This window comes from Aythya fuligula, chromosome 12, assembly GCF_009819795.1.
Source record: "Aythya fuligula isolate bAytFul2 chromosome 12, bAytFul2.pri, whole genome shotgun sequence".
NCBI classification, from domain to species: domain Eukaryota; kingdom Metazoa; phylum Chordata; class Aves; order Anseriformes; family Anatidae; genus Aythya; species Aythya fuligula.
The window spans coordinates 21,048,881-21,074,921 of record NC_045570.1 but is presented as its reverse complement, the minus strand read 5'-3'; the positions used below and the strand labels follow the sequence as shown (position 1 = coordinate 21,074,921).

The window sequence follows — 26,041 nt, the reverse complement described above, 5'->3', positions numbered from 1 at the left end:
CTTTCAGTGATAGGAAACTTCCAACATCTGGTTCTTCACGCATGGCATGCAAAATATTGATCAGGTTTAGTCAAAGCTCCACTTTAAATCAGAAACAGACAGAAGAACGCTCTGATGGAAACCATACGGCTCACAAGTAAAGCTTCCCAGGGGGACAAGGGCTGTTCGTACACTGACTGCAGCACACCGCCGCACCGCTCACAACACCTATCCCGACACACAAATCATACCAAATCCGGCCCATCTTCCATTGGGGAAATGCTCGGATCTCCGTGCAAAGCTGTGCTCTCACAAAGAAAGATTTTACTCAAAGACCCAGTTTCTTTCCTTTGCCATAATCTTACCTTGTTTCCCCCCAAACCTTTACCACAGACCCTGCCCTGAGGAGTACCAGTTCCCGCGGCCACGCGCCTGCCAGCAGCCAGGACGGCTCCAGCCCTGCCCCAAATCAGCGCCAGGTTAGCGTTTTGGACTGGCTGAGGAAGTACTGCCTAACCACCCCACCTTCCCTGCTTTCTGGGCTTGGCTTGAAAAAGCAGCCTAGTCAGAGGATTTGGACATGAAGACAGCTTAACAAATTTGTGCTTATCTGGGAGGCGGCTACACACACACACACACACACAGATCGGAGCGCAGGGCTGCCAACAGCCCGCCAGCACGGGGGCTGGCTCAGGAAGCGGAGAAGCAGGAGAAGGGGCAGAGCAGGGCAGGAGACACCTGCGCGAGCACGCGGGCGCTGGGACGTGTGACCAACGCCGGACTGATGGGCTGCCTCTCCAGCCCCTGCTTGCTAACATCTGGCTTGGAATTGTTTTCTTCTCATAAACAATAGCATGATAAGTGCTCGTAGCATATGACTATGGAAATCCATTTTTTAAACAAACTAAGGAATGATGCTATACTCCATTTTTCTTCCTCTCCACCTCCATCTTCCATATACCCCAAATTTTGTTTACTTTATCATTTATCTTTTCCCCATCTAGCACTTTTTCACCCACAGTATGTTTCAATGATCGTGGAATTTAATGAAACAGCTGCGTTAATCTGTCTGGCTGCAGGCAGCCCTTCTCACCCCCACGCCATGTATTTGGACTAACTTTTCAGAGACGAGACCATTTTAACGACAACTAAGGATTCATGTGGCTACCACCACACAAGTAATAAACTCTCCCGCTGGATACCTTTGTAGGTGTTTTCTGTATGTAATGCTTACTACTTTGTCCAATTTCTAAAAACTTTTGTACGTACTTTAAATTTAAAGAGAAGTCAAATCCATGCCTGCTTGAAAGCTCTTCTGCATCAAGTTGATTACAGCCACCATGTAAAGGGCTCAATTCCTATGGCAGCGTGAACACACGAAGCTTGTGAACACACGAACGTGAACTGCATCAGAAATCAAATTGTCTCTTCCCCCCCATGTAGCATTCCTCTTACCACTGAACTCGGGACGACAACTATTCTGCTTGCATGGGTAAAATTAATAATGATTTAACAGAATTGACAGATGTGACAGATGCAAGCGAGGAAGATGGAGCCAAAAAACTGCTGAGGGGTGACAAAAGCTGTGGAAGGCAGCACTGCCGTGGACTTGCACCGCTCCTACGTCTTCCTGCAAGCACCCACGGCCAGCAGAACCAGTCACCAGCCAGGGCCAGCAGCACCCCCGACAAACCTGCAGTAGCCACTAGGCATGCAGAACCAGGGAAGCACAGCAGAGATTACGGGAGATATTGAACCACATGTGGTTCTTGTGAAAGCCACCACTGGCAAACACCCCTGTGTTCAGGAGGAGTTGCTGGAGGCACGCCAGCACTACGAGCATATCCTCATATCCTCAGCAGAGAAGGATATTGTGGGACACTCTTCCCCAGGGTAGGCAGACACGGGTAATTAGTAACGGGCTTGGGAGGAAGCGTGTCATACGCCAGCAAGAACCAAGCCTAGGATGATGCACTCCCAGGGAGCTGGGTGAGAGATGAGCCTTACACCAGAGCTAGAGGTGAGGCTACAGGTCACCAGGGGAAGGGACCAGACCCTGCAGCAGACCTCAGAAGCGTCTCTCGGCCCCCATGTGCCTCTGATCTGCTGCATGAGATAAATCACACATTCCTAGAAGAGAAGGATCTGAATTTTTAATGAAAGTCATGTGGAAGCAGCTGTCTGATCCTGGTCTGTTCCAAGTACTCCATAAAAGTCAGAGCTGACCCATCCGTCTTGCTCTCCTTTCACACCTGCAGGCCTGGCTGGAATTTCCTGGAGCCGAGGGAGGCGCTGGGGAGGACGCGCGGCAGCGAGCACACATGCTGGCGAGGCGCTGAATGGGCGGGCGAGCACACAACTGCCCCCCGGCCCAGATGTTGTGAAAGGAGGAAAAAATTGATTCTCCATGCAGCAGGTTCAAAAGATGAACTTGTGATCTTTTGTACTTCAATGTCCTGCAATTGTTTACTGCTTCTGAAGAAGTAATGTTACAAAACCTTTCGCTCCTTCCAGCCTCTCCAGCTCCTTGCGTAACAGCTCCCTTCTAGCAGCTTGCAAACGCTGTGAAGTGCAGACTCTTGTGGCCACAAGTTTTTGCAGTCTAGCCTGCGGTAACTTGAGCGGCCCTAATGGTGAGCATCGCTCCTCTCCGCCCCTAAAGCTTTGCAGTGTCACCCAAGTCCTTAAGAACACCACCACAAGATGAGGACAAGGAGATTTTGCGCAACAAAACTGGATTTTGATTTACTTTTTGGTTTCTGATCTTTATTTTCCTTTTCAAAAGGCTAGAAACGTAGTACTCTCTCCTGCCAAAGAGGCCAAGATACCTGATGCAAGTCCCTGAATCACACAGTAAGGCTTCAAGAATACCACCAAAAGCCCCAGCTAACAACCAGTCCCTACCTCCTGAATATGTATTTTCACATTCAGAAACAACAAGCAACTTTCCTCAGGAAGGATCCCAGCAGCAATGCACAGGGCAGCTTAGCAGAGACCTGGCATACTTAGGGAAATGTCAGTAATATCGCCAAGGGCAACCAAAAAAAAAAAATAATTATCAGTATCTGTAAGTGACAGCTGATGACCCTTGCAGCACAGAAGAGCTGTCTCGGTCCGAGCCATGCAGGTGGTGCAGGCCAGAGATGCTCTCCCCAGTGGCCGTGAGGCTGGTGCTTGCCATTCTGAAGTGCTTTGGGGTTCCCTCACAAACAGCCCCAAAAGCCATCCAGCAAACTGGGTTTGCTCCACCAGCCCTTGAAGTCTCATTAAAAGCCAAATATTGCTCAGCTTAAAGATGGAGAGCTCAGCATGGATTTTACTGAACGTTAAATCAACCAGCAAGCGTAGCCAGCAAACTCTGTGGCACTTTAACTTTAAATAATGCAATAATTATTGAATTTCCTTTTTATAACTGAAGTGCTGGAATGTAAACAATGGGGCTGTAATTGCAGGAAGGGGGGATCAATAGAGGCAATCGTTTTCAGCCATGTTAATTGTAAATACAATTGCTCCAAGATGTCAGCCTCGTTCTTCTCGCTCCCAGAATCATCCTAACGGATGACAGAGTCCAACTTTCCCATTACAGCTGTTCGTTCCTTTAAGAGGTTCTCAATCAGGTCTGATCAATCTGTCAAGATAATGCATGGAGTAAGTAAGACTCTTCCAAACACAAGCTCCCAATCAATAGCCCGGACCTGCTTAATGAGGAGGGGCTAAAGCCCAGAGGGAGGTAACAGTCCCAGTTCCTGCTCATCTCTGGCAGCTAACTTCTTCACAGGGCCTTGCTAAGCTGATCAGCTCTTAACGAGGACATTGTTTATGCAGGCTGTGATGAGCAGAATCCCCACATACTCACAGTCCCCCAGGGTCGGTGGACAAAAAAATGACACAGATTAACAGAAAACAAGAGCCAAGAAAGGTTGAACTCGCATTCACAGCACTCCCCCCACCCCTTTTAACTGTGCAACAGACTTGAAAGTACTAATTAATCATTCGTTAGAAGAGATCCCAAAAGATGAAAATCTGCATAAGACCACTGGAAATACAAAGGCTTCATCACTAAGATTTCTCCTGTACGCTTGAAGCAAGACAAGTCCACATGGGCAGCCATACCAGCCATCCCCTTTCACTGCGGCACAGACACCAGCACGCTGGAGGAACCGTGATGGTACATCACCTGAAAACCTCTCAGCGAGGCGGGGAGATGTGAGTGGAGCAAAGGTAACAGCCAAAGATGCCGTTTTCTGTCTGTGTGTAATTCTGGTAGCACACATGTACCCCTCTGTACCGCTGGGCAGTACGCTTCTTGCTCACTAAGCAGACGCCTTAGCAGCCGAGAAAAGGATCAAAGAGAAATGTCTGTCGGTGTTGCACCACCACAACACTTTCTTGTCTCCCATACTGCCTTACCAGAGCTGCCGTCACAAGAGCTCTACTCCTGGACAGTTGCAACTTCCTCGAATTTTCCAGATCCCCAAAATCTACACAGCTCTCCCCAGGGAGGCACAGGCTATATGTGGAGATGAATAGGGGAGTGTGTGCATTGATCTTGCTAATTATAGTGATAAAAATAAAGTGCAGTTGAGAGTACATTTCCTATCAGCTGTTCTAGAAAGTGCTGCCCTCAACCTTGCATGCTCCTGCTCCAGCCCGAGCTCTCCAGGCTCCCACTGCAGGGCCCGGAACAGTCCTGGGTGCCTGCAAGGGGATTTACTGCTATTCACTCTGGCAAACATGGTCCCAATAAATTTCACATGAGACACACTTTCCTGTTACAAATGAGGAGTGCCAAACCCAAGTGGAGCTTTACTTGGCAGTTTCTGCAGGGCAGCGCAGTGGTTTGGTGATGGTGGGGTTCCTCTGGAGCGCTGCAAGCTAACCAACATCTGGATCAGTGACATTTTGCTCCTCAGGAAACTACCATTTTGTCCTTTCATATGTTCCATGGATGCTGTCATCCTTGGGGAAATATGACAGAAAAGCCGTGCTTTGTTTTTAAAAGCAGTGCCTGGAAAGTATTGTATGGACAGCAACAGGATGAAGTTACAAAGACAGCAACAAAATTTTTGCCATGACAGAGTCATATCACTAAGCAGTAGGTCAATCTTCTGGTCAGGGCTTTTCTCAGTCCTGGGGACAGCCAAGAGCTGAGGAATTCAGGAAGCCTTCCCTCTTCCAATGGTTGGAAAAGAAACAGGAAAAGAATAGTTAACGTGAAGACAAGAGAGTAACCAAAAGCAGGCTCAAATATCCCATTACCAACAGTTTTTCTTTAACATATTTTGTACATATACTTGAAAATAATGAGATCAGCGCAAGTTGTTAAGTTGTGAACAGTCAGGTGAACTGGAGCAGCCTGTGAATATGGAAAAGCATCGGATAAAAAGCAAATTATAAAATCAAAAGAGCTGGAAAGAAATCTGAAAAGTCAGCAGGATAAAAATCTGTTGTCCATATTGTAATTATATGGCTGTTGAGTGATTGAAAAAGGCTTTCTGTAACACAGAAAAAGACTGGGACTATCCGTACAGGTGATGTATAATTTCCTCCAACAGTGATAGGAATGATCCATGTGTTACCCTGTGAGGGACCTCCAAGGAGACCCCATGCACTACGAAGGCACAGCCACAACACGCTCTTGGTGTTGTGCTGACAGGGCTGGCTCAGAGATAAAGCAAGTATCCAAAACCCTCTGTATGTGTGGAGACTGTTTTGAGAATATAAAAATTAAACTAAAATAGCATTTTCCCCCATATTAAGTCTTTTGGGGAAGAAACCACCACTTAACTGAAATAACGTTATTTCAACAGTGGAACTTGTGCTTTAACATCACTTGAAACTTCAAGTTTCTTGCTAAGCCAAGAACTGCTGCTGGAGGGATATGGATATTGCTTTGATGCCATTTGCTGCAGGTATACTTGATTTTTCACTAAAAATAGTAAACTCAGAAGTCAGATATGTTGGCATAGTTGATTAATTCTTTACTTTGAAGATATAATAATTAGTTACGAAAAGGAATTCCAGAACAAGTAGGAGCCCACATGCTATTCTTGAAAACAAGTTTCAGCTCCCATGTTTGATTTTACTTCTCAGACCCCTCCAGCAGCAGGTGCAGTATTCTTCCTCTTCGCTTTCAGCCCTCCTTGCTCTTTCTGTTAAAAGAAAAGCTCCCTGGTCCCCCACAGAAAGAGCCACTTTACCCTGCAGGGAAAGGCCCCTATTGAGAGCACAGCTCAGAGAGCACTCCTTTCTTCAAAGCCATTATCCACCATTCCAAGGCTTTCAAGAATTCTGTACATTTTTGACACCTTGCTTGTCACCTGAAGGACAAGGCTGAAGACCGTTCGCACCCTGTGAGCTGCTCACCACAGCCAGCCCAAAGCTGAGGCACAAGCAACGCGCTGGGGAGTGCCGCAAGGACACTCATGCCCAGGGGGATGTGGCCCCAATGGCAATTTGCTCCAATTTCATTGAGAACCCCAGGCGTTGGCATGCGGAGGGAGGGACAAGACATGGGATGCTCCCAAGGAAGCCCTCACCAGTCCTTTCAAGCTCTGGTGCAGCCCCAGCCACCCAGGGATGGTGCAGCCAGTCCATGGAGCGTGCCGGCGGCCGCGTCCCCCTGCAGAGCCACGGGGCACAGGAGGGCGATGCTGGCAGCGCTCCCGTGGACATGCGCACTGCAAGGGACCATTGTAATAATACTCCAAAAACCATATGGGAAATTGAACCAGCCACAGAAAACCACACTGAGTTCACGTTATTTAATAAAATACTACAGACACAGATTAACTTCCCTCGCCCGGTATTTATTGTTTCATCTATCTCTAGAGAAGTTACAAGCGTTATGATAGACTGAAGATTTCCTTGTTTTCATATAGCTTCTTTATAACTTCCTACAGCAATGTACCACATTGAATCCCAACAGATAACCATACAATAACAACAATACACAAGACAATTTTTTAATCCTCTCCATAAATCGAAGAATATCAATATCAAAGAGATGGATGACACAACCTCCCTTCACACAGGCCAACGAGAATGCATTTAGGAACAACAGACCAAGCTCATCCTTCGTCACCAGTCCTTGCAGAGAAACACTCATGAGAAATGCTTTTCACTATTTCCAGTCAACAGGAGAACTTTGTGCAACCTTGGCCAATGAAAGCCTGAACTCTGTCCTCCTGCCTCGTCACAGCACCCCTGCAACGCAGCAGTGCACACCCCTAGGCACAAAGCCATCAGCCCTTCCAGAACTCCATCTGCTGCAGTACGTCCTCAACGTCATCAGGAGCATTGTGGCCTGTCGGTACTTAAAGGGGTCTCATAAAAAGGATGGAGAAGGACTCTTCGCTCGGATAGATAATGATAGGACAAGGGGGAACGGTCTTAAACTAAAAGAGGACATTTAGATTAGACATTAGGAGGAAATTCTTCACTGTAAGGTAACAAGGCTCTGGAACAGGATGCAGATGCCTCATCCCTGGAGATATTCAAGGCCAGGTTGGATGGGGCCTTGGCCAACCTGATCTAGTGGGTGGCACCCCTACCTATGGCAGGGGGGTTGGAGTTAGATGATCTTTAAGGTCCCTTCCAACCCAAGCCACTCAATGATCATCACACCAACCTTTGTTCTGCTCCCTTCTCCAGCATCCCACACAGCACCCACCTTCCCTTTATCCAATGCCTCTGTGGGGCTTACAGGATCAGCTCAGGATACACAAGAACCCTGGACAAATACAATGCACTGTTTGCACTTCTGGGACTCCTCCCATATTGCCCAAAGGAAGGTGCACTAAATGAGTGTGACAGAACAGAAGTGGAAAGAGGAGATATATAATAATTCCAAGAGATGAGAGCTGGGCCTTGAAGGTGAAATGAAAACTAGCAGAGCAAGATAAAACCAGTGAAGCCCTCCCAGTAGAGCAGCCCTTCTTCAGAGGTATAGACCACAGGGCTGGGCACCAAGCTGGGCATCTAAAATTACAACCTTTGATGCAGTTCTTGTGCTTCAGTATACCCAAAACACAAGGATAAGAGCACCATCTGATTTCAGACAAGCACTGTGAAGGTAAGTTCATTAAGTGTCTGTGAAACATACAAACAGAACACAGAACACCACAGAAATGCCCATGAGAAAATAAATAATTCTTCATTCAGTGAAAGCTTTGGATTGTATTAGACAAAGCCTGGGGCAATGTAATGAAAGAGGAAGATAAAAAGAAATGGAATAATTACTCATTCACAGAATGAGGCAAGAATCCTACTGGAAAAATATGTATGGAAATACTTATAATTAAAAACTATCGTAATGCCTGCACACAAAGGGATGAATTAAGGCAACCTGAAGTATAATTTTCTATGTTTAAGATGGCTGTGAGTAGTTCCATGAACTGAATGGACACTAATGTGTCACAAGAACTGTGTATATAAATTCAGGCAATTGTTCCATGGCCCATACCACTGAGCAAACACTCTGCAAGGAAAGCCACCAAACCAAGTACTGTTGGTGAGAAGCCTTCCAGCTGCAGCTCGTCCCATATTTACCTGGAATATCTGCAACAGACAATGGTTACCAGCACATTCTCAGGTCTGGTTTCCACCAGAAAGGACACGTCAATGGCCCATAACAATTCACAGCAGCAGAACTGTTTGGCTTATGAATTACATACATGTCTCCCAAGCAGTTTGTAATCCAAAAGTGGGTTAAGTTCTGCTGCTCTAGCTTCACCTACAACAGGCTCTCAGCTTGCACAAGCGCCAGGAGTAGGGGTAATGTTTTTCCCATAACCCCAACTGACACTGGTACAGTAAGTGAAAACCCAGCCTAGGACGCCCTGAGCGGCTGGGGCTGTACAGCCTCGCATCCTTGCTGCAGACTTCTCCAAGCTCCTCAGTGGAAAAGGTCAACATTTTGCACCAGCAGTAGTTTTTTGTTTTTTGTTTTTTTTTTTCCTTCCCTAAATCCCTTCATCATGAGCCAACACCCAGAAGAGACACCATCCTTAACAGAAGGGCAGAAGCTAAACAACCTGCATTTCACGGCCACAAAACTAACAGTGAGGGTGACTGTACAGAGCTAGGGAGCAGCCTGTGGATTTCTGACAAACTTAGTGCTGGCGCAACCTCTTAGCACCACACGGACAGGAAACTGAACCTGAAATAAGAGACAGCCAAAGATACCTGCTGCCCCTTTCCTTGCTCTCAGTCTTCGTTTCTGAACAGTATAAGCCCATGCAAAGCAGCTGAAGCATGTGAGAAGAGTGGGAACTGGGAGTGAGGGCTCATGATCAGAGCAGCCCGCTTGATCTTGCTCTTCTTCACGCCCACGTGAGCTGCAGATCCCAAACACCAGCTCAGACTGTCCAAAGGACAAAAAGGCTTCGTGTAGCTCTGAAAAAAAGGTTGCTGGCTGCAAATTCAGTTCAAACTACTCAATATGCTCCAGTCTTGAGGATGAATATAAAACAACCCAAAGTTTCCTTCAAATCATTAGAAATGCCCCATGTGACACTCTTTTCCTTTCCCCATTGTTTTTCTTTATCAGTTTCATGATAGCATGACAAAACACCACAAAAGCTCCCAGCAAAAGCTTTGCCAGCATAAAGGTAAGGGCTTATCTGGCATTAAAACATTACAGGCATATGATGCGTTTAAACCTCAGACGTGCATCCTGCACTATTGAATTGCTGAGACAATTGAGAAACACACAGGCAAGGCTTCGAGCCTAGCGCAGCCCAAGGGAGTGGTGGACTCCAATACTCAGCAAACTCAGATCTCGGGTAGAATGAACTACGCACATTCGTGCCTCATTCCTAGTTTTATGCTCTCAGTATAGGTCAGAGCCAAGTAAGCCTCACGGTGAGATTTCGGTTCAATCTTTTTACCTCATTCAAGAGAAATTAAACAACAATATGATCATAGTTGGCAAGCACCTGTACAAGAAACTTCCCATAGTAAAGGTTTCTTTTATCTTTAGGAAAAACCAAAGCAAAATTCAGTGCTCATAACCTGAAGCTAAGTAAGTGCAGACATGAAGTGGTGCGAGCATTTTGAACAAGGTCAGTAGTTAACTCATCAAACAAAAGGATACACCAAGTTCTCCTCTACCTAGGGCTTTTTAATGTGAGATTTTAGAACTGAAAACAAGTTTGAGATTTCATTCAGAAAACAAAAGGTAAGATACCACAGCTTCACTTCACGGACTGTAATGCTCCCACCATTTTTTATTTTTATTTTTTACAACAAAGAAACTCCACCCCACAGGAACACACACAGAAATCACAGCCTTAAAGGATTTCAGCCCTGGAAAAATGACCATTGCTTTGCTATCTATCCTACAGCTCTCACACAATGTTGGGCATGACCAAAAATGAGGAGGGATTTCTGTGCCTGAACATATTTAGATTTCCACTAAGACTGAACCTCTACCTTCCCGAGTTTATACAGTGCTTTTTTTTTTTGGTATAACTGTAACACTGATTTGTGTGCAAAATTTCCTACGTGTGTCTAAAACTTAATTCCTTTGTCGTATACTTCTACAGAAGGATCTACCTGAGGTGAAAATTGCTCTGAATATTGGTTCCAGCAATTCCCTTCAAGAGAGGCTACAAAAATGGAAAATATGGAGCTTGTGGAAGAACACTGAAGAATAAAATCTGAGATGATAAATGCCTCTGCTCTTTGGTGCTCTCTTTGTTCAAGTGTATCTGCATCCACTTGTACTTGCTCTATAGAGGTAAAAAAAGCTCCCAGGAAAAGCAAGGTGCACGATTTATTGGTTTTAAGAATTCTGGATCTGCAATCCAGTGTGTAGCCTGTGAAGACATACACAGGGTAAACGGGAAACACTAGGAAGGCAGTACTGAGCAGCATTAAGAGCACTTACTGACTACTGCAATTCAGAAATAAAACGGAAGCAGCAAAACCTTTTGGAGGAACAGTGTCCACTCACAGCAGAGGAGAAGTGCAAAGAAATGGCAGATTTCTAAAATCCTATTTAATAAATTGCAAGTGTAACTTCATTTACTTCAGTAGCCCTAAGATTCTCATTTCCAGTACCATGTGGGATTAACTTTTTTGCAAAGATACTTGCTCAAGGCTGGTACATTCTATTAAGAGGCCAGTATGCTGCTTTCACAGCTTGCCTGATCTACTTGCCCAGCCCAGAGACAGACATTTTAATAGGTCTTGCTGGGCAATACAGTGGATACACCAGAAAATCCAGGTGAGTCAAAAATCAACAATAACAATAGTTTTGTGAGAAGGTATGAAAACAAGCAAAGCAGAGTTCCTACCCTGTGGGACAACGGGAAACACGCACAGGCAGACAGAAGCTGTCTGTAACACAGACCCTGTGACTTGAGAAACACCATCTAGAGGGCTCCAAAGTCTTGACTCTCTCCCACCTATTGGCAGTGCAAGCTCAGCAAGTGGCTCTGGGACACCTGAGCTCCCCCAGAGGACTTGCAGCAGTGCACATGTGTCTGTGTCTGCTCAATTTCAAGGAATGCAGCTGGTGGCCAATGGCCAAAAATGCTCATGAGTACCATCTTTCTTTGTGCTTCCTCCTCTGGGCATTGATCCCAGGCTCACCAACAGGTACCACACTCCGTGGCCACCTGTGCAAATACAGACAACACCATCCCAACGTGCCATGACCGTATGCAGCACCCCTGGAGCTATGAACCAATTCCACAAACACTGCAGGCATCACAGCTCACATTGGCAGTTCTTGTGCTGGGGCACCCTCAGGCTTTTTGCTGGAGAGGCAGCAAGTCACACCTGAGTGCAGGGAGCTGTCGGTCACTGCACAAGAGCTCCCTCCTCTTCACTCCTCTGCTCGCCCTGTCTAGGGATCCTCCTTCCTCTGGCACATGCATGGAAAAACAACTACTTTGAGCCAGTTTCAAAAAAGAAAGGAGAGCTGACCACGATGTCACGACCTGCTAAATCAGGAGCTTCTCTACAGCACCTGCCGGGGAAGGTAAGGACAGGCAGAGGGGGACAAGGCAGCAAGGAGACCCAGCAGGGTACCAGGCAAGGGACAGACCTGCCCGCCTGCAGTGTGACCCAGGGGCAGCTGAGGAACCTGGCCGCAGCCTCACCCCAGCCTCACCCACACAAGCCCTTCCTGCCTCTGCCTTCCTCCCGGCCCCGCACTGCTCCCTGCTGAGTGAAACACCTCCTGCCAAGTATTCGGTGTGACTGCACAGCTGCTCCCTGACCAGCCATCGCCCTCCCGCTCCTGATGGCAGAGCCGATCCACACCCCGGCACTGGGACACGGGGACTGCCTGGTGCCAAGGCCGAGCATGGCACCAGCAAGGCGCTGGTGGCCTGCAGCCGGCCCTCGGACACCGGCACGACTCCAGCAGCAGGCGCAGAGAAGCGGCCGCCCCTCGCAGGGTCGGGGAAGGAGGCTGCCCAGCCCGAGGAGGGCAGCAGGCCCAGCACTGCCGCCGTGAGAGCCCGGCTGGGGCCGCGGAGGCCGCCCACACGCTCGGCACCTCAGGGTGCCCCGCCGGGCCCTGGGGCGGCCGCTGCCACGCGCAACTCGAGCTCGGGCTGCGGAGCTGCCAGACGCGGTGCCAGCGCGCCGGCTGCGAGAGACGAGCATTGTGCTCCTTCCCCACCAAAAACCCCGAGGCCTCCTGCGTGTACGCTAACCACAATCCTTTGAGAGGCTCGTGTATTTACAAACTGAGGCATGTTGAAATCAAAGGGGATACCATATGACATAATTCACATTAAAATGTCAACAGGCTGACAATTTATAGAGCCAATCCACCGAAGGTGGGGAGAACTAAGACGCGGTAATTGTTTAATTCCCGCTTAAACCAACAGCAGCTTTACCTTCAAAGGCGGTACAATGTGCAGGCCTTTCAGGCGCGCTGTCAGCCAAGCGATGCCAGCAGCTGGCGCCCGGCCAGGCATTAGATAACGGCTTTAACTATTTATAGGCACTTCTCACCGGCAGCAAGAGGGCGCGGGGCCGGGGAAGGCAGGATGCTGCTCTGAGAAACGCAGCTCCGTCCTGGCCACAGCAAATATTTGCCTTCGCGGCAAGGACAACCTGTTTTTCCACGAACGCAGCAGACTTTCGCTTGGGCGCAGCTCGGAGCCCGGCCGCACATGCCTGAGGCGCGGCTCCGCTCCCCGGGGGCGGACAATGCCCGGCACCGCGGGCAGGGACTCACCGAGCGCTGCTGACACGGTGCCTGGCACAGAGTGGCCCTGACCCCGACCGAGACCTGCAAACACCGCTGCAGCAGAACAATGGAGGAGTGAATTGCCCCAGCCATAAATTAGTTTAGGGCATGTGTGAACTTTTTACCCCAGGTAGATCTTAGCGGCTTTGCCCACGGTCCGCATATTGTGCTGTCTTGTGAGACAATACTTCTGGGCCACCTTGACTTGCTCGCAGCCCTTGCCCACAGTCAGGCTGCTGGTGACAACTTGTAGCCTGTAGTAATGCACAAGGAAGGCACGAGAGAGAAACATGCTCTAGCAGGAAAAATCTTACCTGAGCAAACCACAGCCAATAAATTTTCTATAAATGCCAGCTAATGCTGTCCCTTTGAGAGCAATGGAAAGGGACTGCATGGACTCCAGAGTCCTCTGCACAGACTTGCTGTCTGTACATAAACAGTAACACCTCATTCTCTCTTCTACCTCATTAACTGAAACGCATTAAAACAAGTGTGCATTGGGAGCAGAAAATGAGACTGTTAAACCAAGCTGATATAATCCTCATCAGCTGTGGGAAATGAGAACACATCCATTACGCTGAATCAAGTACGCCAACTGTGATTTACCGATAATGTTAAGACCCCAGAAAGATGCTCTTCCCCCTCGAATGTCTCCTTTCATACTACACAGTTCTATCCAGTCTTTAAGGCTGTGTCACTTGTTATATTCAAAGCAGTGTGTGCATATTCAGATTCCAGCAGCCACCCTTTGAGTACAGTGCTGTTGGCCGTTGTCCAGCACTGCAGACAGCTTTGTACAAGCCTTTTGTCCCCAGAAGGTATGTTCTCACTGTACCAGCAGAGCTGGGGGCTGCCCACTTCTTAAAAGTGGAAGAAAATGCCAAATCAGAAGAGCATACACCCATAAAATGGGACATTTAAGGATCACAATCTCAAATCAGATTACTGTTCAAGTACAGTGTGGCAGTATTTAACAACAACATACTTTACCTAGGGTTGACAGTTAGATATGCAGTTTGAGCATTCACAACTTGCCTTAGCGTTACCAGCCTTCAGAACAGCGTGAAGCACAGCGAACAGCTGGGCATCACCAGTGCCAACAGCACCATGCTCCAAGCATCCCCAAATTCTACACTTTGGTGATCAAATGCAGCAGGAGATCAAACTGAGGGAGTGTCAGAAGAGGCGACAAGAGCTGTCACGCAGTGACAACTGACCCTCAGCTCCACTGGAGGGTAACAAACTGTTCCCTTCTCCTGGTGGACAACCCCGTACGCATTCACTGCCCTTACAAGAAGACACTTGGCTCGGGATGTTGAAGAAATGTTCATTTATTCTTTTCCCAGGGAGACAGAGTAAAGGAACCCTCCTGACGGCACAGGAGCTGCTGGCTGCAGGACCAGACAGACCACATTGCTCACCCGACAGTCAAGCGGCTTCAGGCACTACAGGGCTGCAGTGGATTTGAACTGCTGACCTCAAGGAGAGGCTCAGGTTTCCGAATTCTGTTTTCCTCCAGTCTGACTGCACTCCCGGTACACCAGGCAGGGGTCTCTCCTCCCTGGCGTCTCCACCTCTCTCCCATACATTTAGAGCAGGAATGTAAACAATCGCTTTAATACTTGCAACTGCTATTTCAGATTTTTCAAAACAAACCTAAGTACGGAACGGCATTTCACTCTGGGTGCAGTCTGTTTTGAGTGAAGTCTAGACTGAGCTCTCCAGGACGAGTTTCTCGAAACAAACCTTGGGGAACTCACAGCACGCACCGGGTTCTGAAGTGGCAGTCTCCAACAGCCTGTGCAGGCATTTTGAACAGGGTCCATGAAGTCTGTTTAACCAGCATGATGTGTGCAACAGAATCACAAAGAAACAGGCATTTAAAGTGACATCTGTTGGATTAATTAGCTGTGTAATTAGCCTCCCCTCTGTGGAAATAGGCTTTGTTACTGCTGCCTGAAACTTCCCCAGGTGATTTTCTTTGTAACTATCGTTCTCCAAGCATAGGAGGAGTGGGTGAGACAGGGCTGCAATGCACGTTCAGAAAAAGAGGTAGAAATATAGTCTAGAGGCCATTAGGCAGCTGAAGGGAAATAAGTGACAGCAGGTCAGAGCACCATAACCACCAAACAAAGGTGCTGAAATCCAAACAAATCACGTCCATCAATACTTGCAAATTCTGTAACCATGCGTGGCCCTGCAGAAGGGATGAAATGAATGGATAAAATGCAAATTTTTACATTCTCTCAAATCAGATAGAGCATCTTGGCCTCTGCCTCTTGCATCAGCTCTCCACTCTCCCCACAGCTCCAGCGTGGGAGACCCCAAGCTGACAATAGAAGAGTCAAATCAGGCCCACAAAAAGCTGTGTGACAAGACAGTAACCACATCTCTACACAAGCCATTGCAACCTATTCTGCAGCACAGAAAAATTCTGATGTTTAGAGCAATGAGGCAACCAGGATCCTGGGATTAACTGCACTTCATTGATGATTCAATGGCCAATAAGTATCTCCTTAAAAATCCACGTCCCTGTTTTAAATGCAGAACCAGAAGGAAAAAAAAAAAAACAAACAAAAACCACGCATTTTTGGTGTCAGGACAAAAGCAGTATAGCAGTTGAGGTGTAAGACAACTCTGACATAAATCAAACTAGTACTGAAACAAATATTTTTACTGCAAGTTGATCACATCAGCTTTACCATATTGTACCATAACATCCAGACTGTTAATTCCTTGCGGCTTCTGGCGATGGAAAGGATTCAAAATACAGCTGAGAGAAGGCAGTTTTAGAGAGCAATGATACAGCACTCTGTAAAAAATCAACTGACTCCAATGCCTGCTTATTATCTTTACTCTGCACAGGCACGTCAAGTCCCTCCCAGAGCCATGCGAGCAGGAGTCCACTCCTTGCAATGAGTCACCACGCTGGCTTACTGTGTCCAGGCACAGGGACCTGCAAACTCGGTGGAGGAACAAACCGACGTGAGGTTTTAAAGAAACACTCACTGAATGCTGCTGCCATCTCCCAGGTGCTGCCAGCACCATTCAGGCAGTGCCTGGGGCACGGCAGGGCCCACGCAGCCACGTGCTCCAGCAGCGACAGGCTCGTGCTCTGCCCCGCAGCTCTGCAGCGTGGGGAGCAGTCCTTGGCAGGGAGGCAATGTAACCTGGAGACAGGTATCTTCAAACAGCTGCAATAAGGTTTACCAGAGCTTGTCCAACTGTACCCGAAGGCACAACTTTCAAAGAACCTGTTGCACAAGCATAACTTATTGCCTAATTTGAATTGCAGAACTTGATTGCACATAATGCAGTGCAAGACCAGAGTCTTTAAGGACTGGCAAGTACGAGAAAAAAACACCACGGTATTAAGTTATGCATTATGCATACATTATTTATTGTAATCTAATCAATTTCCTGGAGATAGCAAACCTAGAACCTCCCATATCACTTGCACTGTAATTTTTGGAAGTTTAGCTGTTCGAAAATTTTACTCAAAAATAGCTCAGTTATCTGAGAGAGCAGAAGACAGAGCACCTTGTAACCTGGTAGCGCTAATGCAGCCCAACAGAAACCATGACTCCAGCCCACATCACGTTGAACAGGCTGGGGAAAGCACTCGATAGGTCCTCCCCAGCTTGCCAATCAACCCATTCCTCGAGATGGGCATTAACAAGCAGACATCCATTATTTAACAAAGCGTGTCATCAAAAAGCCTGCAGCTGCACTTAGTTACCTGGCAAGGTCTGCTACCCGCCGCACTGGAAGCCTGATGCCCCTCTACTCCTGAAGTGGGAAAAGGAATTAACAGCACCTCCTGGTCTCCAGTGCACACCACCCACAGCAGAAACCCAGCTGGGGGTACAGGACTGGGTAACCACCTGAATGCACTTCTTCAGCAGACCCTGGCAAGCACGAGCTTACAGCCCTGCCACACAACCCCACGTGCCAGCCTCAGCCTTGTACAAATCACTTGCCCAGCTCCCCGACCCACTCGCTCCAGCACTATCACACCCAGGCTGTTCCAGTCCCATCCTCTTGTCTTTGACCGCCTGCATCAGGTGTATGCAGGGACACCAGGCTGAGGCCCCACCAAACAGGCTCAGTCCCTGTCTCAGACCAATCTCAGCCCAGCTGTTCTGACTGAAACTCCTCTTCACAGCGCTACATCTGCAGGCAGGAGAGCAAGCAGACGTTTCTGCATCAGCCTGTACTCACAGTGGCTAATTGCCTGGAAAAGTAAAATAAAAAGCAGGTCTTTTGGATCCAGACCAGGATCTCTAAACACACGTTCACCCTCCACGCTCTCCTCTGCAGAGAAGCAACCTCCCACAGCAGTGCAGGAGGGACAGCAGGCTCCCCAACAGCTTACACCTCCACCCAAGGCCTCCTAGAGCTTCTGTCAGCAAATCAGAGCAATGGCCACAACCACCTTATCCTCCATCCTCCCACCATCTGAAAATCTGTACTGACAAACACCATCCAATGGGGGAGAAATTCCTGCCTGGGGTGTGCAAAATTTAAATATCCATCCATGTGCTCTACAGCTACTGGGATAAAAAACAAACAAACAAACAAACAAAAAACACACACAAAACCCACAAATGCAGATAAAACTGGCATCATGCATGAAAAAAGGTCATGCAAGGTGCACATTTCAGCCTCATCAGAATCTAGTGAAATGAGGGCTGAGGTCCAGGACAACTTCACAAGACCGATCTTACTGCCCAGCGCCCTGCCTCATCCCAGCACACCCCAGTCTTGGTGAGCCAGAGAGGAACCAAGCTGAGCTATCTGCAGTTGTTCACAAGCAACTGCTACAAAGCCATAAAAAATATCTCAAATTTACACAGATTATGGTAACAGCTTGTCAAGATGGTCTCTGGTATTTTTTTTTAATCCATTTTCACAAATGCTTTGAATTCTAAATCTTGTTTCACAGAGAGCTTTTGGCTACCTATTTCAGTTAACTCCTAACACTGCTACACCAAGCACCTGCTCCTGGCTCCTGGTCCAGTTGCAGTATCTCTCTCTCTCTCAGTTGTTGCTGTTATAAGGTCATTTCTTCACTAGGCACATGGCACAGTACTTACTGGAAAACTGTTGAAAGAAGAATGTAAGCGTCTGAAGTCCACGAACAAAGCATTCAGCAGGCAGTGCTTTGCATTTTCAATAATTCAGATTTCAATTAGATTTCAGAAAAACCGCAATCCCATGAGGGAGGCTACTGGAAGGGTTAAATGGACCTGACTGTTTTTTGTATTAAAATACTCAGCGAACCCAGTAGGATATTAAAACAGAACTGGATCATCGGGGTTCATTCCTCCTGTAGAAGCAGCCAGTTCTGTGTAGAAGCCCGTCACAGTTTGCATTTCTCTGAACGGGAGGCAGGCACCAGGCAGAGCCGCCGAGACGCACGCTCCGGCTCAGCTGCCCACCCCTCGCGGGGCGACCAAGGCTCCGGGCTGATCTCCAGGAGCTCGGCCAGGCTGGCCCGGCTCCAGAGCCCCCCTCAGCTCTGAGATCCACCATCTGTGCAGGCCGGGCTGCAGCTCAGAAAGTTTGTCAGGCTACGAGCTCAGCAAGGCTCAAAGTCCATTCCAGACTTCAGCACGCTGTAGTCCTCAGAACTGTTTCGATTCACAAGCTTATCTTTCATCATGAGTTTATCCCAGACTAGAGGATGGCAGATTTGAATTAAAGGTTTCAGAGACCAGCTTTAAAAACAACTTTGTGGGGAGACTTTTAAATGGATATTCACTTGTGAAGCTACCGTTGGAATTTTAAGTTAGACCTTGCAGGAAATCAGTTAAAAGTCTCTTATAATTTGTAATTTAAACAGGCTTCTGGCAAAATCCATGTTACTCATGAGTGTAATTCAGAGCTGTGATGCTGCATCTGTAGTTCAAAAGATAAACTTGCAAAAACGAACCCAAAACACACAGAAGTCAGACAGAGAGTAAATCAAAGGTTAATACATCTCTAAATCCTCTGTAACACGCACGATAGACTCTTTGTGGGCAGCTTTACCCTAAGAACCTTAAAATGCAGAGACTGAAGGAAGTTTTTGATAAAAATCAAAACCCAAACACGTTTCCTTTTGCCTATGTTAAATCATTTCAGTATTTCAAAGCTGAATCACGCGAACTACACACAGCTCTGGCAATGCTGAGAGGAGCTCTCCTGCAGGACCCCTAGGTGAGGCTGCAGCCTGGGCTGGTTCCAGGGTCTGAAAGCAAAGCCACCACTTGATGGCAACAGCCATGGATTAAAGTTTTCTGTACTGTGTGTGACGACAGATCTCTGCCAGCAGGTGTAGAAGGATGGGCATATGTAGACAGTTTTCCAAACTTCTGGTAGGCTGATTAAAATGCATGAGGAAATAAAGAGGAGAAACACAAACTGCTTTCCACTTCAGTCTCTCGTATTATTTAGCCAAAAGCCAAGTACTCCTTTTATTCGCTTCTTATTGATGCCATTAATTTTCTGAAATTTTTCTCTACAAAATTCAAAAACCTATGATAATTCTTTATAAAACTCCTTACCTGATAAAATGTAGAGCTTTTATACACTGATGCCCTACAGGAAACATCTACTGTCAGCCACACGGTGAGATGAGATGACTCTCAGCTTTACTATACTGCAGAACATTGGCATGCTTAACTTGCATTAATTCCAAAAGGAACAGCAACCACATTTTAATTAACTAGCAATTTCTGATACCTAAAGCATTTATCTTATGTAAAGGAAGACACACAAAACCCCAAAGATGACAAACAGTATTAACAAAATACGAAGTCAGGGACAAGCAGCAAGCGGTCATGATGTGGATGCTGGTGGGCAGGAGTATTTATAACAACGTAACAGCAGCCATAATGGGTGATGTCAAGGATTGATCCATCCAAAATCCATTCAGAGAGCAGCCACTAGCAGTGGAATTTCTAAAAGGAAGAAGGGCGGATATAAAGCAATCCTTTCCCAGTGCATAATCAAAGTTTCCAGCTACCAGCTATTTGAGAATTCACTGAGCCAGAGTTTGCATCTCAATTACCGTTTAATGAGCACCAATGCACCAACCCCTCATGTATCTGTCCAGTTCCTTTTTCAATCTACCTGCACGTCTGCTCTCTACAACATCCCACGGCAATGAAATTCACATGTAAATGAAGTGCTGTACAAAAAGCTGTTGTTGTCCCCCCCCTCTATTTTAAACCTGTTGCTTATCATACCAGATGTTCCTTATTTTTGTGCTAGGACAGTACAGTGAGCAACTGCTGCCTATTCACCTCCTCCGCTCCCTTCTGGATTTGTGCATCAGGCTAATCCCAAAGTCTATTTATTGCCTTCACAGAAGTCATTCTATCCAGGTATTATCTCTATTATCTCTGCTGCTTTCTCTGGGCTTTTTCTAAAAAAAAAAAAAAACAAACACAAAAACCAGGGGGGAGTAATGTTTTTTTTTAGCTCATCTCAGGAAAAATATTCAATGATCAGGAAAACCAAGGATTTATACAGTTCCCATGTTTTATCCTTGCCTTTGTGCTTGCTACTGACCATTGAGAATGTTTTCAAAGAGAGTGGGGATGACTCCACCTCTCACTTATAAGCAGGAAGATCAGTTTTAGCATCATGGGGGAGCAGGGACAGAAACACAGACATACATGTTAGGGCTGTCTACCCCCATTCCTCTAACACTGTGCCACCAAATTTCATCTGTCATTTCCTCTGAAAGCGCTTAGCAATGGAAACTTCTCTTGCAACTGCCATCCAGCTTAACACTGAAGTGGTCTTGAAGTGATCTACACTTTTTTTTTTCCTTCTTCTTAAACTTATAGCAGATTTTTAAGCTTGCTTTTTAAACCATTTCTAGATCACTTGCAAACAAAAACCACACGTTTTTCTAGCCTTTCTTCTCCGTGGTGAAAGTAAGTTTTTGTTTTACCTTTTGTTTCATATCCTTATCTAGCTATCCATTCATGGATCTCTTCTCCCAGTGACAATACCTGCACCTTTGTTTAAGAGCTATTTAATGAGAACCTTGGCAAACATGCTGGAAAACCCCCTGGCCTGCACGAACCACACCAACCCCATCTATGGGCTGGCTGACTCTTTCAAATAACTGAGAGAACTTCCTCTTCCAAATGCCTGTTTCTTCCCTTTCTAATCCATATGCCTACTAAGACTTTTATTACACTTTTTATCCACTTGTTTACTCAGTGCTTTGCAGTTTCTGGCACATATTACTGCCCAAAGTCTGTATTTTGCAAGCAGGCTCCTGCAGAACTCTTGAGTGAAGAGCCGTGGTAACCCCAGTGACTTGCTCCTGCACTGGCACCTCCACCTGAGACCGCTGCCCAGATTTATCCTACGTAAAGAGACATCCTTGAATTCTTCTCTGTGAAATATGGGCAAAAGTATCACTCCTTCCCCACCCTGTACTGCGGTTGTCCTCTTTTCCTTTTCTACACATCCCCTCCTTTTTTTATTTAATCATGTTAGGCTTTGGGGACTTTTCCTTTTTTTTTTTTCTTCCTATTTTCAAGTTTTTCTCATGGGTAGCACACATTTAATTCAAATACCTAATGTGGACTCAAGTAAATCCCCTATGACCTACGCACACTGCACCCTTTTAATTTCTCCTTAGCAGTAGCTCACCCATTTTCATGTAGTTTTTACTTCAAAGCTTGATATGGTTACAGTAGATGGTCTTTTTGCTTATTTTTATTACATAAGGACACTGAATTTGAATGCATTATCACCGCTGCTATTCAGTAACTGCCTCTTACACAATATTCCACATATCACTTGAGAATTAAACCTTTTTGGAGTTCTGCTTACTAGAGTCAAGTAAGTTAATGTGCACTGTCACCTTAGCTCCTGTCACACTTATGTGTTCTGCACTCTCACACTGGAGTGTCCTTGGAATTACCATCCTCTCCACCAGCTTTCTCAAGTGCCTATTTGATCAGTATCTTCATTTATGACAAAAAGTCCCTCCATAGCTCTTTAATTTACACCACATAGAACGTAAACTTTTGGTTTTGGTCTGCCTCATATGCTGAGCTTAACTGGATCTGTAGAAGCTTGCCTCCCCAGTGCCAGCACAGCTCAGCACCTCTCTGCAGCTGCTCCTGCTCAGCCTCTGCTCGCAGAAGATGCGAACACCGCTGCGGCACCCACGGGAGAGGCAGGAGGAGACGCTCGGTAGGAGCTGCAGTGGAAAGCAGCTCCACCATCTTCGGCTGGGTTTGCAGCTGCACCTTGTGCTCTCACAAGGTTCACTGGCCATCTTCATTTCTTTCCACGTCAGCGCAGAGCCAGAAAGTTTCATTATTGCTGGTATCTTGAGTACTGATATTAAGGAGTCTTTCTCCTACATGCTCAGCCTCTCCTACTTAACAAAGAAGCTCTGTGTAGGGTAACATGTTGCCCAAACCCCCTCCTTCAGACCCCACAGTCCCTAAAAAAGTTACTTAGCACTTGGAAAGACAGAGAAATGAGGACGCTAAACGAACTCACTGAGTGCACTCATGTGGCAGTCTGGCCAGCAATGCGTTTCTTCAGTAGTTCTTTGTTTGAACTTCTGATTGAGTTACAGGTTTTGAACTAGCTTCTCAGGAAGTTGTAGGAAATATCCAAACTTGGCTCTTGCTCTAGCAGATTAATCCCTCCTGGAAATTCCACCTGTGCAATAGATGTTGGGAACTGGTGCCTGACCTCTTCCAGATGTGGGGCACGCTGCTGTGCTCCAAGCCTGGCCTTGTGCTGACGAGGAGCCAAGACTTCGCTTCTGCTACAGCAGCCCTGCACTTGTCAAGAGTTTGCACAATCCCCACCTCTCTGATTACAGCTGCTGACACAACCCAGCCCCAGTCGCATACGATACTCATCTGGCTGTCCCAGCTAGGACATGAAGGGCCTTCAAATCTGTCATCTACCTCAAAGCAGCACAACCACGTCTTGACATCTCAGAAATTTAAACTCACATTTACCGTGGCGCTCCTGCTTTCCTGGTAGTTTCTCTGAGAAAATAAAAAATACAAACCGCACACAGGAGGTAAGAAATCATGTTCAGAGGCACAAGTACGGCACTCCCCCAAGTAAGTGCCAGATAAACAACAGAATTTCCTATTTAGTCCCAGGATTTAGGGGAACAAGACGATAAAGGATTACCAGATCCTTCCAGTTCCTCACTGTAAGCATGGACCCCACAGTTGCATCGCTGCCCCCTCGTCGCTGCCCGGGGGGGAGGACTGTTGCAAGCTATTACGATGTGCAGGACGAAGATGGCAGCAGAAGACCAAACCTCCTCCTCTGGCACTGGAAGCATTGCAGGAGGCAACTAAAAGGTTCACCAGACTATGGGCTAACAGCGTCTCCAGACCACATTTCTGGCAACAAGTAGCACCAATGGAAGAGGTTCTTGGGCAATGCAAGCAGCCAATAACATGTAATTTAAGAGGAAAATGGCAAAAAAGCAGAATAAGGAGGATTGTGTGTGATAAGCCTAGTGCGCTCTCTCACCCAGCAGCATCTGGAGAGGATTTTCTCCAGCAGGCAGGGAAGAACTCGATTACATCCAGTTAACTGTGCTCTAAACTGATTATGCATGTGCCAGGCTAATGGATTACATTAGCAAGAGGAAAAATAACATCCAATCAATCTCAATTTACTGCAGACCACACCAAGGCCTGAGAGAAGAGAAACCATTCTGTGAACCACCCCCACTCCCACTGCATCTTTTCAGCTATCAAAAGAGACACAGCATTACAATCACTCTGAAGACTGCAAGAATTGCACCGAGGCCTCAGCAAACAGCTCGCTTTATCCATAGAAAGGTTTTTCCATGAAGTCACGGATTCCAGCAATGCTGGTGTGAGACACTGCGAATCCCACCTTTTGCTGTCCCCTACCCCAGCAGGCAAGTGAGCAGCCACGCAGAGCAACATGAGCTACACTTCACGATAAAATAGTCTGTGGTTTATCAAAACAAAGAAAATCCCATACTGTGCATTTCACAGGCTTTATGCAGACACACTAGAAAGCTAATATGTGGACTGCACAACAGACTTCACTTCTTTGAAATGTGTTTTTTTCTTTTTTTTTGGTCTAGTGTCTCACTGCTTTTGTGTCAGAAGCAAAGCAGTACTGTAGCAACTCTGAGACCTCCCCAGGCCTCTTATGAACCTGAAAACTGACAATTCCTCTTCACCCGAGGAAAGCATTTCAGGAATCTTTATTACATAGATTTATGGCTGGCCCCCAAAATCCGATTTAAAAAAAATTTTTTTTTTTTTTTTGAATTCCAGTTGAAGTGCTTCAATTGTTTCTTCCCCAGTTCCCCAGTAGAAACCACTAGAAATGAAGGGGTCCAGACCTAGAATTTTTAGTATTTTTAAGAGAACAATGTTAAGTGTTAAAACTCATAATAGAGCTTTCAAATACCTCTTTTGTACCCCGAATTCAGTATCACTGAGAAGATTTGATTCCTCGGCTGGCTTTTTAAAGCCTCAGTGGGATACTCATGACCCCAATTTCCAAGCTGATTTTATTTTCTCAGGTCTCCTGCATACCTGAGAGCAGAGGCATAAAGGGAGGTGTGATCACTTTTAGAGCCAGACTGCTGCGCTATGTTGATTCTCAGCTGATTATGGTAACAGTGATCGTCACAGAAACCTTGGTCTCAACAACTAACTCACTAGAAATGTTTTCTGCTGTTCTTCTGATCAGTCCCCTACCAACTCCAGGCAAGTCCAACAACCACATTTCTAGACAAACCTGCTGTAATGCTCCTGGTCACATCTTACCCCTCTGAATTTGCTGGAACGGTGCATTCCTAGGAAAAATCCAGGAGTATTGAAATCTAATGCACCTGCACCGTGACATGGGTGGGATATTGTACAGCGTGATGTCAAGTTTTAAAGTCCCATTACTTAAAGAAAAACAATTGAAAAACAATTAGGAAGTAAAAAATATGATCTGCTTGTATATGTACCTTCATACATAAAGGAAATCTCAGTCAATTTGGGGAAAATCAGGGAAAAAAAGGATGAGGATAGAAAGAATATAAAAAAATGAGAGAAACAAGAGGGCAATGAGTGGGATAGCATGTGTGAATGCAAGGTATGCGGCTGCCTAGATTTATGGCAATTCGTACCTGATTGTTCATACTAAAGCCATTATGGGATGATTAGAGAAAAAGGTGAAGCTTTAAGTCCAGTGAAAATCAATAGAAACGTCTGGAGCAATTCTGCTGCGCGAGTGAAAGGACTATTTACTGCATCCGGAGCTCCTCTTGGGTTACAGCCCAGAGGGTTCAAGCAAGCAAGGGGAGAGGGGCTGTGAACAAGAGAAGTACGTCAGGAAAAAGAAGATGGCGATAAAGACACAAAATGAGGCCAAAACAAACAAACTAACAACTAAGAAAGGAAAACAAGATGGCAGTCACAGGCCAAATGTTACCACGGAGAAAACCCTGCAATGCCTCCTAACTCTGGCCATAGCATGGCCAATACATGCACGCACACACAGGTTTCTCTGCCCACCTTCTTCCAGCTTCAAGCAAGCAGCAAGCACGTCCACTTTGCTCACAGATCCCAGCATTAACATACACAGAGCATTAGAGCACAGTGATGGCAGCCCACTTCTTCCTTCCCTCCCTGCTCCCTCCACCCAGCCCTCTCAGAGCCAGAATAACTCATTTCGCTGAGAGCAGCAAAGGCCTTCAAGTTCTCCTCAAGAATCTCATACAGCTTAACGACCCACCTTACGGAACAGAGCCAACAGAGGCTAATACTGTCTTGCACAATATTTTCAACAGTGATTGTTATTCCTTGTGTGTAGAAG

General features: G+C 46.5%; 1 protein-coding gene across 2 annotated transcripts in view; it reads right to left on the bottom strand.

Annotated features, from left to right (window-relative positions):
• ZFHX3 (zinc finger homeobox 3) overlaps positions 1-26,041 on the bottom strand; it is a 110,528-nt gene that overhangs the window by 77,452 nt on the left and 7,035 nt on the right. The window lies entirely within an intron of this gene.